General features: G+C 37.6%; 1 protein-coding gene across 1 annotated transcript in view; it reads left to right on the top strand.

The window, feature by feature from the left end:
- Positions 1 to 298: 298 nt before the first annotated feature.
- RHOBTB1 (Rho-related BTB domain containing 1) overlaps positions 299 to 16,548 on the top strand; it is a 132,844-nt gene continuing 116,594 nt past the window's right edge. Inside the window, exons 1-2 of the mRNA XM_011988315.1 lie at positions 299 to 379; positions 13,516 to 13,616. The gene's annotated coding sequence lies outside the window, so the exon portion shown is untranslated. The remainder of the gene's footprint in view (positions 380 to 13,515; positions 13,617 to 16,548) is intronic.

Raw genomic sequence — 16,548 nt, forward strand, 5'->3', positions numbered from 1 at the left:
AGTCCCCACATCCGCAGACTCCTGAGGACGCGAGAGCTTGGAGCATCGCATCCCTCTGCACCCCTGAAAGGAGGGTGACCTGGTTACCTTTCGCTGACCTCCTGACAGCTAGCCCAGCTGCTCTGACAAAGCACAGGGCCGCAGAGGGTGCTTGCTTCCAGAATACTTTGGGTGTCTTGAGCACCCTCCTACCTAAGCGTCCCCCAGCGCGCGCGCACACACACACACACACACACACAGGCGGAGGCGGGTGGCCAGAGAGATTAGAGGGATAAAGTCACTGTCAGCCAGAAAAAATAAGAATCTGGGCTGGACGTGCCACACTGGGGTCTTCTGAAAGTAGGTGCAGCATCTGCAGCTCCTCATGCCCGGCCTTAAGGTGATGCGGGATTGATTTTTCTTGGTTTGTTAGCTGTGAAATCCCCGGGCTGTAAAAAGGTTTGGGTCAAGAACTAGACTATGATTTATTGAGGCTTGCTTTGCCCTGCTATGCCACACCTTGTGGTGTCTGGGGTATTTTGGAGCACTCATATAAAGTTTGAATTGGTATTCAAGCGAGCTTGGTTTTTAATACTTGGGAATTAAAAAAAATGAAGATATGCATTCTCTTAGTTTAAATTGAGTTTTATTTTTCAATACACATGTATATATTTTAACAGAAGTAATCACTGGTGATGTCACTCAAAAGTAATCACTGGTGATGTCACTCAAATAGTGAGTCCACCAGGTGTGGCGTTGTTAGAATTTGAATTTGAAACTAAGTTTACCCTATAGTTTTAGAGAAATTGACTGCTTCTTTTTATGCGCTGTATTATTGGGAGGTATGTGTGCTGAGAATCCTGTCACATCATCTTGCTGTTGGTGAGAAGGTCTCCCCTGGTGTTGGCCACCTGACTTGGGACAAAACCCAAAATATATATTTTTTATCACTAGTGTTTCAGTGTGTGCAACTGTGCTTCTTGGGCCACTAACCTTAGTCTCTGGTGAGAAGAAATAGGTATCAAAAATGTGCCCTAGGCACATTTGGGAGCAAGGAGGAAGGCTGTAGATTTCTTTTTCCCCATTAAAGTTTTCATGTATTGGCAATTTAAACCCCAAAGCATTGTTTACCACCTGTCAGATGCACTCAGAAGTGTAAAGATTAACTAATAAAAGATTTGTAAAATGCTTCCTGAATCTAAAATTCTATAAATATGCTAAATAGTAATAATCCACCCATAGTTAAATTTATGTAGCTGCTTCTGCCATGCATATAAGATGATTTAGATGCATGTTTCCTGTCAATTAAACAATGAGTTTGGAGCAAAATAATGAGTTCAATTCACATCCTATGAAACTTTGAAATAAAATTTCTCCCATAAAGCAGCAACAGCAGAGAATCATAAAATAAGCTGCATTTCAAAAAGCTGTATATGAAATGGCATTTACCTTATGGTTGGGTGAAGAGGGACCCAGTGAACTTCTGAAACTAAGAAATATTCAGCCCTGGTTCATGTGTGTCTGAACCATCAACATTCCCTAACAGGGAGGGCATACAGGTTTTGTGGAACAGCCTCATAGCTTTCCAGTCTAATCCAAGAAATACGCCTCTTCGTATTTTAAGGTTGAATTCAACCTGTGGTTTTGTTCATAGACAATGAAGAAAATCTGTATAGTTACTTGGATTAATTATTGATTCTTTCAATATCATGGGCTTGGTTTTGAGGCATCCTTAACACCAGCTATCATTTTAACATCCTGCAGATAACTGGTTTGTTCCCAGTTGATTTAGTGGCATATTAACATTTTTCTCTGAGCATGTTTTGAATAACAAAGTGTGTCATTCTTCTGTTTACTGACATCCTAGAGTAAAATCCATTTCTTCTATGCTACTTTTAAGTATAAATACAGACATAGGTGATCTTTCTTTTGTTTTAGATAGACAACTCTAGATTTATCACTAGCAGGTTATGCTGTGACCTTAATGAAGTTGAGGATGTCTTTTTTTTTGACACTTGTCCAATTTAGTGGACTTTTCTTTTCATTTCCTCCACTAGAATTTGGATGGGCAGTTGCTAAATAGACTCCATTCCCATATTCCACAACCTTCCCTCTGCCGCCACTCCTCCTTTATCCAAGTAACTTAAACCTCTGCTCTACTTTGTCTTAACTTGACAACAAGTTGTTACGGGTGAAAGTGCACTAGGTGAAAAATAAAAGAGCTTGCATTTCCGGAGCAGCTGTGATATACTAGGCACTGTGCCACAATATCTCATTAAATTCTTGTCATAATCTGGTGAAGTAGATGTTGTCTGTGTTTCACAGAAAAGAAAACTGAGGCTCAAAGAAGCTCTCATGCCCAAGGATGAACAGTTTATGAATAGAAAAGCCAGGATTTGAATCAATACAGTCTGGTACTTCCTGCTCCGTTGCAATCTCTAAGAAGAGTTCACATTCTGGACTGAAGTGTGGAAGAGTTCTTCTGTTAATTAGCCATTTGACCTCAGAGAAGTCCTTTAACCCTCTGGGCCTCTGGTTTCCTTTCACTAGTTTTGGATTAAATTATCTCTCAGAGATAGAAGAGACAGTTCCAGGATTTTGGATGCCAAGCACATAAGCTATTTCTCCCACAGAATCCCAGAATATGCTCTCCCTTCCCCTTTCTCCACCCCCTTCCTTCCCATTTTTCTTCTTTTCTTCCTTTAGGTCTAAGTAAATTGCACTTCCTCCAGGAGGCTTTTCTGAACTCCCTTCTGTTCTTCTCCATCTCAGCCCTCAGTGAACCCTCATGGAGCTGATTACAAACTAAAGTCTCTTATTTTTATTTGTTTAATATGATTGTTGTTTTTATCTTCTTCCCCATCCCTCCCTACTTCCCCATCAGAATGTAGGCTGCATAGGCCAGAACCCTGTTTTCTGATTTTTTTCATTACTGTATTCCCAGGGCCCAGCACAGTGATGAATGGCACGTATTTGTTAGTCTGTATGTTTGAATAAATAATTATCTCTTATAAAAGACATGTGTGAATGGCTAATATATTGTCCCTTCCTTGGGAAAGCCTAAATGAAGCATCATTGATCTTACAGTGTGAGAGAGGGTGAGCCTGAATTATGAATGGAGATCTGAGCGCCGTAATGGAGATGACAGGGCCGCCCTCAGACACACAGGACAAATGGACACACTGCACCTAGTACAAGCCCATATTTTACGGCAGAGGAAACTGAAGCTCAGAATGATAATAGAAATTTAGGTCTAGACAATACTTTAGAGATCAGCTAATAGTCTAAGCCATTGTTTTATTGATGAGCAAACTGAAGCCCCCCCAAAACAGATCATAAACTATAGAACCTAAGCCTTCTGACTTATAAACCAGCATTCTTTTCACTCTGAGATCAAAAATAGTGAGAACCACACAGTCAACAGGAGTAAGGAGCTTTGGACAATGATGCTTTCTTTCAAAAATTCAAAAGAGACTTATGTTGCCCAGACCAATCCTGAATAGCAGCATTAGAACATCTTAATATGTATAGTCTATTTTCAAAGTTCTTCTGGTCTCTATAAACTTCGGTGACACATTTACTATTTTAATAATCCATCAAGCAGCCTTTTAATGCCTATCATTAGTTTACCAATTCTATTTAAATGCTTAGACAGTCCAAATAGAAAATTTACAGTGCTGAGCATTTAACACTGGTGTGATAGATTAAAGATACATTTCAAACATGATTGCTAGTTTGAACCTCAAAATATTGGTGGCTTATCTTTAAGCACAAAAATGATAACTTTTCTTCTCTAACATAGACAGCAATCCTTGCTAAAGTTTTACATTTTATAAACAAACAGTTCTTAAAGTTTAGAGGGCATAAAAATCATCTGGAAGGCTTTTTAAAATCACAGATTGCTTGGAGCCATTCTGCACAGTTCTGAATTAATAGGTTTGAGATTGCCCCCACACAACTGCATTTTAACAAATACCTTTGGTGATTTCTCAATCAAACGGTCTGAAGATCTCATTTTGAGATCCAATAACAATTTTGATATGTTTTTAATTTCCCCAGATTCTTCCTAAGAGGATATTTTAAAAAAAGATATTTGGGGAGGAACTCAGTGTGTTTGAATCCAGCTAATAGCAGAGATTATTAAAATTGTTTACTAGGTATGATGACATTTGTTTCCTTTGTAGCAAAAGTTGTGTGTGTGTGTGTGTGTGTGTGTGTGTGTGTGTGTGTGTAATCATGATGTGGCTACTAGACTTGATATTGGCCTCAAATCAAGCATGTTCAAAAATGTTTCTATTGGACCACAAAAATAAATTGATAAGTAGTAATAAGAGTAATAAGAGTTGAGTGTTAAGTTTCATGAGGAAATAGTGAAGTCCCTTGTTCTCTGGATGGTTACATTCTGTACAGTTGAGAGATAACATTAATATCCACGAAACATTCAGGATAAGTTTGCAAATCAAATACAGGATGCCTAGTTAAATCTGAATTTCAAATACACAACAAATCATGTTTTAATAAAATTGTGTCTCCCCTATAATATTTTTATTTGCTAAATCTGGCATTCCTGATCAGAGAACATTAGTGTTCAGTGTCATTAGTTTCTAGAAGTAAGGGTGCTGAGCGGTGGTTGTTAAGCTTAATGAAATTGATAAAAGCTCTGGACGTGCTCCTGAGAAAAATGCCCCCATGGCACATTCCAACAGGGCTCGCATTACCATCCCTTGGGTTCCAGGCTGCCGAAGCTCTCAGGGACATCAGGTCATCTATAATGGGGGACATCAGGTCATCTACAGTGGTAGACAGTGAGGCAAGCTCCTCAGGCCATTTTCTCTGGGCTGGAAAGGTCTGGAAGGTGACTGTGAAAAGTATAGTTGAACTAGGCCTTAAAGAGCAGAATTTAGCTGGATTGTGGGTGGGAAGACATCTGAAGCTTTGAGAGGTGGCAGATTCCCTCAGACCCTGAGGGTATTTAGTGCAGAATACTGAGAAATCAGCTTGGGCAGGTTAAAAAAAAACAAAAAAACAAAAAAACAAAACTGGATTGTGGACATTCTTAAGTTTTAAAGGGTTTCGACTGCCCATGTTGGAAAATAAAGAGTCTTCATTGATATGTCAGTGGGGAGAACATGATCGAACAAAAGGAAAGAATAAGAAAATCATAGGAAGCCCAAGCTTCCTATGTCAGGCCTAAGCCCAAGTCAGTCAGCCTGGTACAAGCTCCTCATTTACGAGCTATGAGGTCTTCGACGTTTGAGTAACTTCTGTGAGTCCCCATCTCCTGAGCTGTGAATTGGGAATAATAATAGAAGCTACTAATGGGGTTGTTGTGCGAATAAAATGAAGTTGTTTGGTGCTTAGCACAGTGTGTGATACTGCATAAATATTCAATTAATGGTGCATAAGTACTATGACATGCTCCTGCTGCCCCAATATTGTTCAAGAAAGAGAAGTCTCAGCAACCTGCTTGAACCTGATTTTTTTTTTATTTTGGGGAAGTAAAAAAAAGAGGAAAATGATTGATTACTGGATTTGAATATAGCTTTAAAATCTCCCTTTTCCAAGTTGAAATTGCATTAACAAAAAACAGTAAGGGCAGAAACAAGTGAGCAAAATGCCGTGTGTACTTCTGAGATTTTTAAAATAAGTACATTCAACCCTTTATTATTTCTCCTAAGAGGAAATATGATGGATAGTTCAAATAATTTACTCTGATCCAAATAAACATTTTAAAATTATATATGTTACTCTTAATAGCAGTTTGCCATCTTTTTTGGCCAATATTTAAATTAATCAGCATGTGATTGTTGTTCCCCAAAGCCTTTTAAACAGTAAGAGAAAATGAGGTTATCAGAGATAATGTACAAAGCAGCTAGGTTCCCCTCGAGTAGGTAATAAGGCTGACCACTAATTTTGGAAATGATTTCTTGGGTGCTCTGGAGTCAGACTGCTTAGGTTCCAATCTCTGGTGGCTCCTCCCCCAGGTCAGTCATTTTGCTTCTCTAAACCTCAGTTTCTTCCTATAGGTAAAATAAAAGTAGTAACATTCCTTCCTCAAAGGGTATGTGCACTGAGTCCTCAGTAAGGTGCCTGGTACACAGTAAGCACTTGCCAGCATGTAAAAATTTCCCAGCATGAAATTTTATGATCAAAGCAACATAGTCATCTTACTGGTATATTATTTTCTTTAATATACTCATAAAGAATTTAGTTCAGGAAAGCGTCTAATAATGTGGGAGCTATTTATGATCTTTAGTCACAGCTTAATGTATTGATGTACCCAACCAGGGTTGTTTAGAGCGTTTTCCAAGCCATAGAGTAACATTGTACTCCATGTACTCTAAGCCATAGAGTACAATATTACTCTATGGCTTGGAAAATTTGAAAGAATTTTTAGCTGCAATTTTCGTTACGTTTTTCTTTTTTTTACTTGTCTATCTTCAACTGTAACAGGGCAATTGGTGCCTTTCTAAAGAGCTTTGGGTTTCTTACGCATTAAAGTGTCTGGGCCCTAGAATTTACTTGGCTCATAAACTTATGAGACAGAACAATACAAGACTGGTTTAAGGTACATTATAGTTGCATGTATGACAGTGAGTTTTTATTTGGTTTTGCTAGAGAACACCTCCCACAGTGCCTTAAAGATAGTAGACTCGAATATTTATTGAATGAATTTAATGTACAATAAGATGCATTGCATTTTTTTTCCTGAGGATATCTTTATCTCACATTAGAAAATCTAACTTTAAAAAAAAAGAGAGAAGGAAAGATCATACAGATATTTCTAGACCGAAGTATTATTGAAAATGTGAACTTGGAGATCTACCATTTGTATTTTCTGGAAGTGCTATCATTTTCACAAGCCTGTTTCTCCCATAGGGTCTTTGCATTAGCTCTTCCGTTTCTCTGGAATATTCTTCCCTCAGATGGTGCTTGGCCCAGATAAGATATCACCTCTTCAGAGAAGTCCTCCCTGACCACCTAATCTCACTCACTTTCTATTACGTCTCTTTGTTTTATTTATTGTAGTATATTACTATGTGATTGTTTCATTTTTTAAATTGTTTATCCTCATCCTTACTGGACTAGAAGTACCCTGAGGTCAGAGGTCAAGCCTACATGTTTACTGTTATCTTCCCAGGATCTAGTATAGTGCCAGGCATTTCACAGATACTCAACAAATATTTTGTCAATTTGTTGAATTAATAAAGATCAAGATACGATTTTTTAGTGTTATCCTAACGCATAGCAGTAATTTCTAATCTTTTGAGTCACATTTACCTTAAAAGAATTGGATTAAAATTTTGACACTCCTCCTTAATGAAAATTTACATACACGACTTTTTGCCTACAATTTAAGTTCATGGATCTCAGGCTAAGAACCTCAGCTCTAAAGGTGTATATACAAATATTAAGAAAATCAAATTGCACTATTGAGCTAAATGTCACCAAAAAATTAATTACTACAAATGAATTATAAATTTTAATGCTCATATTTTTACAGTAACCAATTACATGTTGCCTTTGGAGAATTTTGCAACCCTCCAGAGGAAAAAAAAGACTACCTATAAATGTTATATATTTTATTTATATGCTGGAAAGGATTTAGGGCCTATAGAAAAAGGCTAATAAAATATATACTGTACAGCAATATAAAATGTATTTCAAGTAGGTAAGAAAAAATGAGTCAAAGGAAAAAAATAAGGGTAAGAACATAAGATAGGGTCATGAGAGAGATTCATACTCAAAATTTATGTCATGAAATTCAACACTCTTTCTAGAAGATAGTAACAAATTTTGTTCTCAGTATTTGAGCAGCCAATGCAAAGGAGAAAAAAATCAGTTATGCCTTGCAGAGGGTCATATTTTATGTATACTTATACATGAATATATGTATATGTATATAATAGAAACTGCCTCTTAAAAGAAGAAAGCTTGAGTATTGTAATAAGGAATAAAGAGATATATTTCTGGTGTTTTGTTTTTGGCATGTGCCCTTGTAGCTGAGCCTGAAATAACCCATTAAAAAATGCTTTAAAATGACTAGCACTTTGAATGTTTATAATTAAGGTTTTATGGCTTATTGTAATTTTTGTCAGCAGTAGACCTTTGGAAGGAGGCCTCATTACACCAGTAAGGAGAGATGGAGCTTGTGTAATGAAGACAATGGGTTTTCTCCGTTTTCTTACAGTCCCTCTTTTTACCTAACCAAGCAGAGAGACACTTCCCCTCCATCACTCCACCATTTCCATTGTTGCACACTATTTAGTAAAAAGCCAGAAGCTCTCATTCTCTCCTTAAGAGGCATGCACCTAGGACATTGACTAAAGCAAGTTATTCCTGCTAACCTTAGTTTCCTTGGATAGGAGTCTATCTGGGACTTCTATGCCTTCTTTATTTGAGAGAGCAAATACAATAACTAGCTTCTTAGAACATTATGTGGATTTGTGGCATTCTCTGAGGGGCTATAAATGGATCACATTGACAGCTTTATTTGTCATTCTTAAATGGAATGTGTTTTTTTTCCCCTTTGTGTTAGATCAAAATCAGATGACATTTCTTATTTCAATGTGGAATGTTTTTACTCTCATAATTGCAAAAATGCATTCATAACTGATACTATTCTAATTTACAAAATTTGTGTTTCATGATTTGGGGGCATGAGAAAAATGTGTCTGAGGGAAAACATCTTATGCAACATTTATGTTTCGCCTATTTATTGAGATCCTGATACAGTTGCTAGAATTCTGTCACCATATGGAAGCAGAGACAATTATATTGCATTTGATGACATGAATTTTAGAAGCTAAGATATAAAAAGGCATATCCAGCAGAATATCTACAATCCAGAGACTTAGGCATTTTTGAAATCTCTTCTCTCCTTTGTGTCCCCAGCATGTCTGTGGACCTTGTCCTCCTTTCCTCCCCTTGCAATGACTTCTATTCAATATATACAGTAGCAAAAATGAAGATAATAGGACTGGAAAATACTACCTTCATATCTTAGCACACATCTTATATCATAAAACCAGTTGCATCTGCTCAGGTGAAATGTTTCATTCAGAAACCCCTATCATTCCCATTCACCCACTACTAAACCTGAATGAGAACGGAAATCTTCCTCCTTTCATTTCTTATATCCATTCAAAGCTCTCAGTGCTCTTGTGACTGACCCCAATTCTGTGCAAAATGTACTCCTAGCCTGGCATTTAAAAATCCTGGGTTGGTACATGTTTCTCACTGAATTTATGTCTTTTCATACTGATTTCACACACACTTTCAAAAAAGTTGTCTCTATTGATAATCTACTATGTGTTAGACACCAAATTGCATCAGATACTCCCTTCCTCCATTTGGCCTATGGACTAGGAAAGGAAGACAGACAGTAAAAGAATGACACACATGAATATGAAATCGAAACTGTTCTAAGTGCTACAAAAGAGAGATAGAAGGTTCTGTAAAATGAGATCCAAATGATGCACAGGCATCAACTAGACCAGGCATATAGGCAGAAGGCATGCTACACAGGGAAGTCCTCTAGCAGGAGACAGAACAGGCAGCATGAAAGACTGAGGGAAGGTCGGGCGCGGGGGCTCGTGCCTGTAATTCCAGCACTTTGGGAAGCTGAGGCGGGCGGATCACAAGGTCAGGAGTTTGAGACCAGCCTGGCCAAGATGGTGAAACTCTGTCTCTACTAAAAAAAATTACAAAAATTGGCCGGGCATGGTGGCAAGCGCTTGTAATCCCAGCTGCTTGGGAGGCTGAGGCAGGAGAATTGCTTGAACCCAGGAGGCAGAGGTTCCAGTGAGCCGAGATTGCACCACTGCACTCCAGCCTGAGTGACAGAGGAAGGAACAAGACTTCATCTCCATCTCAAAAAAAAAAAAAAAAAAAAAAATTACTGAGGGAAGGCCACAATGTCTGGAGTACAGAAGAGGAGTGAACTGCTTAAGTCTGGAGATGTCATCAGGTCCATCACCATGGGAGCCTTTTTAGCCATATCAAGAAATATGCCTTTATCCTAGGACCAGTGAGAAGATTGAGGATTTTGGTTGTTTTGGTTTTTTTGGTGGGGGGTAGGGAGTGCTGTAGTTAGTTACATCATCAATTTTACATTTTGAAAATATATTTCTGGCTACCATGTGGAATATGGGTTGGCAAGGGGGAAATGTATGCAGATCAGTGAAATATTTCAGTAGACAGACAGTGATACCCTGGCCTAAAGGAGAAGGATGAGGTGTTAGTGACTTCTGAAAGGTGAATGGATTCAAGAGATATATAGGAGGTAAAATTGACAGGCCACCTTCTGTGTTATCTATGTGCACCCCATGAGGAAGTGTCAGGGAACAATGGAGGAGGAACGTGTGTGTGAAAACAGATGCTAAGCTCAGTATTGGACATGTTGAGTTTGTGATGTCTCGAGACATCACGGGAGACAGCAGACAGACAGTGGATTATGGGTGTGGGGCTTGTCAAAGATATAAACTTCTGACTCATCGTGACATTCATAGGTCTGGAGGCAGCTATGATTGCTTAGAGAAAGATAATGAAGCAAGTGATAGAAGAAAACACTGAGACCAAAATGCCTGGAGGAAATTAAACCCATAATGGCCCAGTAGTGAAAGAGCCCACAGAGGATGAAAGACAGCAAAAGAAACAGAAGGAAACCCAGGGATTCCTGGGTCATGGTGGGCAGAGGAGCAAGCGTTCTAGGAAAGAAGCAGGGGTCAGCTGAGTTGAAAGAAGAAGACTGAGAAATGTGTGTTTTATTGAGCATGGAGGGAGAATACTGGTCAGGGGAGAATTATTTTTGAATTAAAGAGAAATTTCTAAGTGATATGTACGGGAAATGACAGTTGTAACTGGTTCTGTCTGTCATCCTGCCTATTTGAGAATATTTTACATGTTCACATCTTGCATCTGTCTCAAAAAGATTCTTGAGGAATAGGCAAGATAGAAAAATCATTGGCCTATTGGTGACCACTAGAAAGAGAGAGAAACTAGGATGGAGCATAGAACAGTCTGAGGTTCTGAGATCTGAATTGGAGAGAAAAGATTGAACCTGCACACCAAGAGTATTGTATGAGCACAGCCCCACCTGTTTGTCCCATCAGTGGTGCTCCTACGGCCAGGGTAAATAAATGTCACGAAGCAATGCTGGCTTGCCTCTCCCACTTGCTTGCATTGCTATGTGGGGTGCAGGGTGGGGGTAGGGGGAGCCTGGGACATCACAGAGCACATGCTTGGGGACTTCCATGAACTGCAGCCTCAGTTTTCCTTCCTGCTTCTACTTTAGCACCAAAGTTTGAACCCCACCCAGAGTAGGGGCAGAGTGGACGTCACTGTCTCAGCACAGGGACAAGGTGATAAGGCAGAGGTTAGATTGCACAGCTGTGAGCTGTCACTGGGAGGTAAGAGAAGAAAGATGTGTCTATGATTATTTGCAGTAGTTTGCCTATGAAGAGGAAGTGAGAGATTAGGGGGCAACTGGAGAGAGATAAGGCTGAGTAAACATTTATTCATTCAACAAATATCAACCTATCTTATATGTACTAGGCATTAGGACTAGGCTACTAAAGCTACTAACCAGGGTCTCAGAGGCAGGAAACAACTTTTCGCAGGAGTTAGGGGGTGGGGAGGGTTTGATAGTGAGGGGAGATGGTTTAGAATGACTAGAGAGGTTATGTGGAAAGTGGTAAACGTATTGATCTCAGATCTTGGAAAGCTGTGCTTGGAAAGTTTATCCTGTACAGGTCTGTTGAAGAGCTGTTAGAAGTTTTCAAGCAAGGGGAGAAGCATGAGGTTTAAGAAAAAGACTAGAAGCACCTGGAAACCTGGGAAATGATGGGAGATTGAAAGCAGGAATATATTAGATGAGAGGTCATTGCCTACATGGGAGATGGAGGATGGTGGGTGAGTTTCTGAATTATGTCAGCGACCTTGGATATGTCAATGGGAAATACGGCTTTTTGTATGCAAGGTGGCCATAATCTAATCATTGGATATGTGTATTGTGGGAAGTAAGAGAATGAAGATGATGCCAAGTGTCGAACCAGGGAGAGTGGCAGTGCCACTGATTTTAAGGAACAGGGAAAAAAGTCAAATTCAGGAGAGGATGGGAATGAAGATCTAGTTCACAAAAGCATCCAAAAAGATATAATTTAAGCTCTAAATGTGAATGAAATTGCTGCCAAGTGGAGAATCTTGTGGAAGGCCCACGTTTAAGGGAAGGCAGAAGAAGAAAAGCCAGAAGAAGAAAATTCAGGGGAGTTTCTTGAGATGGGAATTGAGGTTTCAGGAAAGACAAGAAAAAGATGTGGATTTCAAGGAAGAAGGCTCATGCTGTGATTTGTTTCACTGATATAATCACTAGGTTGTGCCTTTTCTGTTTCTCTTCCTTTCCCTGTGGAACGGCCCCATGAAATGGGCTGTGCAGCTATCCGTTCTGTCTCACATCTGGGTCCACGCTTCATTTTTGCAGCTCTGCCCGTACTCATTAATGAGCAGCAACTGGCCTGGAGCCACCGGCAATCAACAATTTCTTTCAGAAACTCCTCCTTACTGTTGAGAAAATGACTTAGTAAAGAAGCTGCTTGTGTCTTTGTTAGAGAGGCACAGAAAGGGAGGAGAGCTGGATGATTTGCCAATTGGGAGTTATTGGTTTTGTATTTAAGGTCTTCCTGATTCAAGCTTCAGGTTTGTTTCTAGGAATAACACAGTTTTTATGGCAATAATAACTACCTCCAAGCAAAACTACTGTTTTGCCCTTCAGTTTTTATATTAGGTAGTCAGTCCTACTCATAAAATAGTCCATTTTATCTCAATGCCTCTATTTCAGGTTTTACATGAAAAATTTCTCAATGAATTTTTTATTAGGAGGATAAAATATTTGGTTTCTTTGGAGGAAGTGATATGCTTTCTCCTAAGAATAGGACTTACAGCGTTTCTCCTACGAATAGGACTTTGTTTTCCTTTCACCTAAATTACCAAGGAATTCAAATCCAAATTATAATGTCAATCACTTCAACTGTGTTGACCAGTATATATGGCCTATATATATATTATATATATATATATCTTTTATTTATATTTCATTAATTTCTTGGAAAGCACCTCAAATCCTCAAGGTAAAAAGAAAGTCATAGCATAAATAAAAAGTGTTGCTGTTAAAGAAATTCCTTAACAAACATTATCTCATTTGACTGTCAAAACAGTCCTACTGAGTAACTGGTATTATTACTTCCACCTGGAAGATGAGGGCAGCATCACCAGGAAGCTAAGAACTTAAAGTTCACTCAGATGAAAACTATGAGTGAGATTTGACCCCAGATATTCTGTCTCCAAAGGCAGTAGTCATTTCAGCCTTCTTTGCTCTGACTTTTGTAAGCAGCTAGGAGATTTGTAAATGGCATGTAGTTGGTTGGCACACTTCTCATTCTCATGAGAAATAATCACTGACATAAGAAACTAATATTGTTTGAGTGGTTTTCTTCTTGAGAGTGAAACATTCCATGCTTGTATGTATCTCTTTCCTAGGTTTTATAATAATCAAGAAGCACATGAAAGAGGCCTCTTCATCAAGCATTCTTGACTAAGTTATGAAGATGGAATTGAAGTTGATTTTCCCCCTTCATATGGTGAGTAACTACTAATTTAGGTAACAGAATTGGCTTTCCCCTTTCTCACAATATTTAACAAAGAAATGGAAAAGCATCTTGCGTAAAGATGGCATGACTTATGAATAATATCTAGATTGTCTTCATTATGTTTCACAAAAAATAGAAATATTACATTTCTTAGTTCAATTATGGGTTTTATAAATTCTAGTTGAATATGTTTTCTCTGGTTTAGAATTTGAGTCATTTGGACCTACATATGAGTTTTGATTACTAAAATAACATAACTCTTCTACCCACTATATACGCACTTAAAATTCTTTAGTGCGTAGCATTTTGTACAGGAAATTGACATGTGGACTCTGAAAAGTCATGGCCATATACAAGAAAGATTTAGAAATGACCAGATTGCTGTGCGTGGCATTTCTCTTTTTCCCAGATGCCTTAGCTTGGAGCATCCGCCCTTTTTGGCCTGGGCACTGAATGTCTTTAATTAGAAAATCTTATTAGAACTAGAGTCATCCCAAGTGAGTAAAATCAGCTTTTGAAAAAAGGTCCACATTATTGAATTTTTTCCCCAGAGTATTGTGCCTAAAAAAAGTAGAATTATTTGAAAAGGACAGTATGGACAGTTTACTTTCCTTTGTCCACCCATAAAATTATTGTTATTTTCACTCTTCATTATATTTTATTTTTCTTCATATGTTTATATGGTCTAATGCATATTTAAAAGGAAAACTCTCTGTGTATAGCTGCAAATATTGTAACATTTCATTTATTCCAAAGAATTAAGATGGTGGGCATATATGAATTTGTGGGAAAGCTGAATTATAGATAACTCTTAAACAAATGTGGCTTTTATTACCTTTAACTACATATACTAACTTCAACAAAACCTTATAAAGTAGAAGTCCTTAAGGAGACCTGTTATAATAAATCATACGAACATTTTGTTATTAGCATATAGATTGGATGTATGTAGGAACTTGTAAAGTGCCTGAGGTTCCTTCAAAATTGTTTATTCTGTGTCTAAAAAGTGTACATAAGACTGAAAATAAATGTTTAAAACACCATATATTATCCACCTATAAATAAAGTGTTTACAAAGCAAAAGTAAACGTCCACCCAGCTCATGAACAAATTACCAAAATATTTTAAATTTATTGAAGCCCCAAATTAATGAGATATTACCATGTGTGCATAAATAACTTAAAGAATAAAATTTGCTGATCCTTCTCTCATATGGGTATTTGTGCTAATGAACCAGGATCCTATTTACACTATTAGTCCCCAAAGTAATTGCTTATTTGAAGAAGTTCTGTCTTATGGGTTTTCAGTTAATTAAATCTATTTGCATTTTATGCACACATTTCAAATTCTCAAGCCCTATGTTTCATGAGCCAGATTCAAATATGTTCATGTAATAATATCTCTCATTAAGGCTGTAGTCTTTCATTTTTAAAGGAATGTTCAGAATAGCCATATGCATAAAACACTTACTAATAAAATCCTATCAATATTTTAGAAAAGTCAATCCATTCAATGTTATTTTTTTTGTTTAAATTTTCCTATTGGTAATGGTGATTAGTATGCTGAACAGACTTCCAATCTGTAATGTTTCAGTTAACTTAATTTATTCAATGATTTTTTTTCCTTTGATTTTGCGTGTCAGTTTTTAACTTCTAATACGGCTTTAGAGTTACAAGCACCCTTTACAAGCTACGTGCATATTAACCGATAGATCTTGCCTACCCAATTGGAGCAAAAATATGGAGCAAAACTTTTCTAATTTTAATACTGAGGAACAGAGTACAATAATTCAGAAAGTTAGAGAGATTTTAAATGGTTTAGTTTTCAGGTAGTTGTCAAATATTTGACCAAGAAGTTGGGAATTAAAGTACGTAAGTGATAAAAATTGTAAATGTCTTCATTAGATCCAAACTATGGAAATCTTTCATTGCTACCCTACCTTGGAAGCTGGAAAAAGTTACTGCAATTAGGAGGTAGAAGAAATAGAGGAACAGGCCAGAAGGAGGGCAGGGCCAGGAAGCTCTGCAGGGTCCATGCTATGTAGCAAGGCAAGGCCAGACATTGGGGAAGGTACCCAGGTGCACAATTTGGAAAGCAGGTTTGAAATCTAGTTTTGAAATCATGCCTTACTAAACTATCTTTAGGGGGTTATTACATGCTCACCTAGCTCAGTGTTTAGGTGTATTTGAGTGCATCTAGGTGTATTCCTCTTTGCAAAGACGTAAAATGCAAAATCTGAATACATTTAGATTCAAAAATTCCAGCCTAGTATTAAATCTTAATCAATAAAGAGTAAAGTATCCAAGAGGAAAAAAGAAAGAAATGATTTACTAAAATCAGGGTAAGCATGACACTTATTTTATTCTTTTACATAGAATAATATTGGACAATAATGTGCTTTTGTTCTCAACATGGGATTACACTGTAACTATAAGAAGAAAAACAATTTTTGATACCCTGAAAAACTCATTGTCTTATAATAAGCAAATTTCATTCAGTTAATTGTTATTGATTCATTTAAGCAATGATCTATGTAAAGCATAATACCAATAGTCTCCTAAGAAGATATCATTTTCACTGGAATCGCCCTAAGGAAGCATTTCTTCTCATTTAGAGAAAGTAGGGATAAAGCACTTGTATTACCATTTGTATAAATTTTTAATACTGAATAAAATATTAGTATTTAGCTTAATATTGATTCCCAACATAATATTCCTCCATAATGGCATGCTAATTGGTTAGAATTAAATCAGACAGATTCAAGAACACTGAGAATAGACCATCTAGCACTTGTAATTTTTTTTCATTAGTTTCCAGAATTCCAGTTAAAATGAAATTAATCTGTCGATTAAAAGACCATGGAACAATAAAAGTTATGTGCCTTATGTCATGTGCACTGCCTTTCCCTCCCACTGTTCCATGC

Source organism: Mandrillus leucophaeus, unplaced genomic scaffold, assembly GCF_000951045.1.
Source record: "Mandrillus leucophaeus isolate KB7577 unplaced genomic scaffold, Mleu.le_1.0 Scaffold327, whole genome shotgun sequence".
Classification (NCBI taxonomy): Eukaryota; Metazoa; Chordata; class Mammalia; order Primates; family Cercopithecidae; genus Mandrillus; species Mandrillus leucophaeus.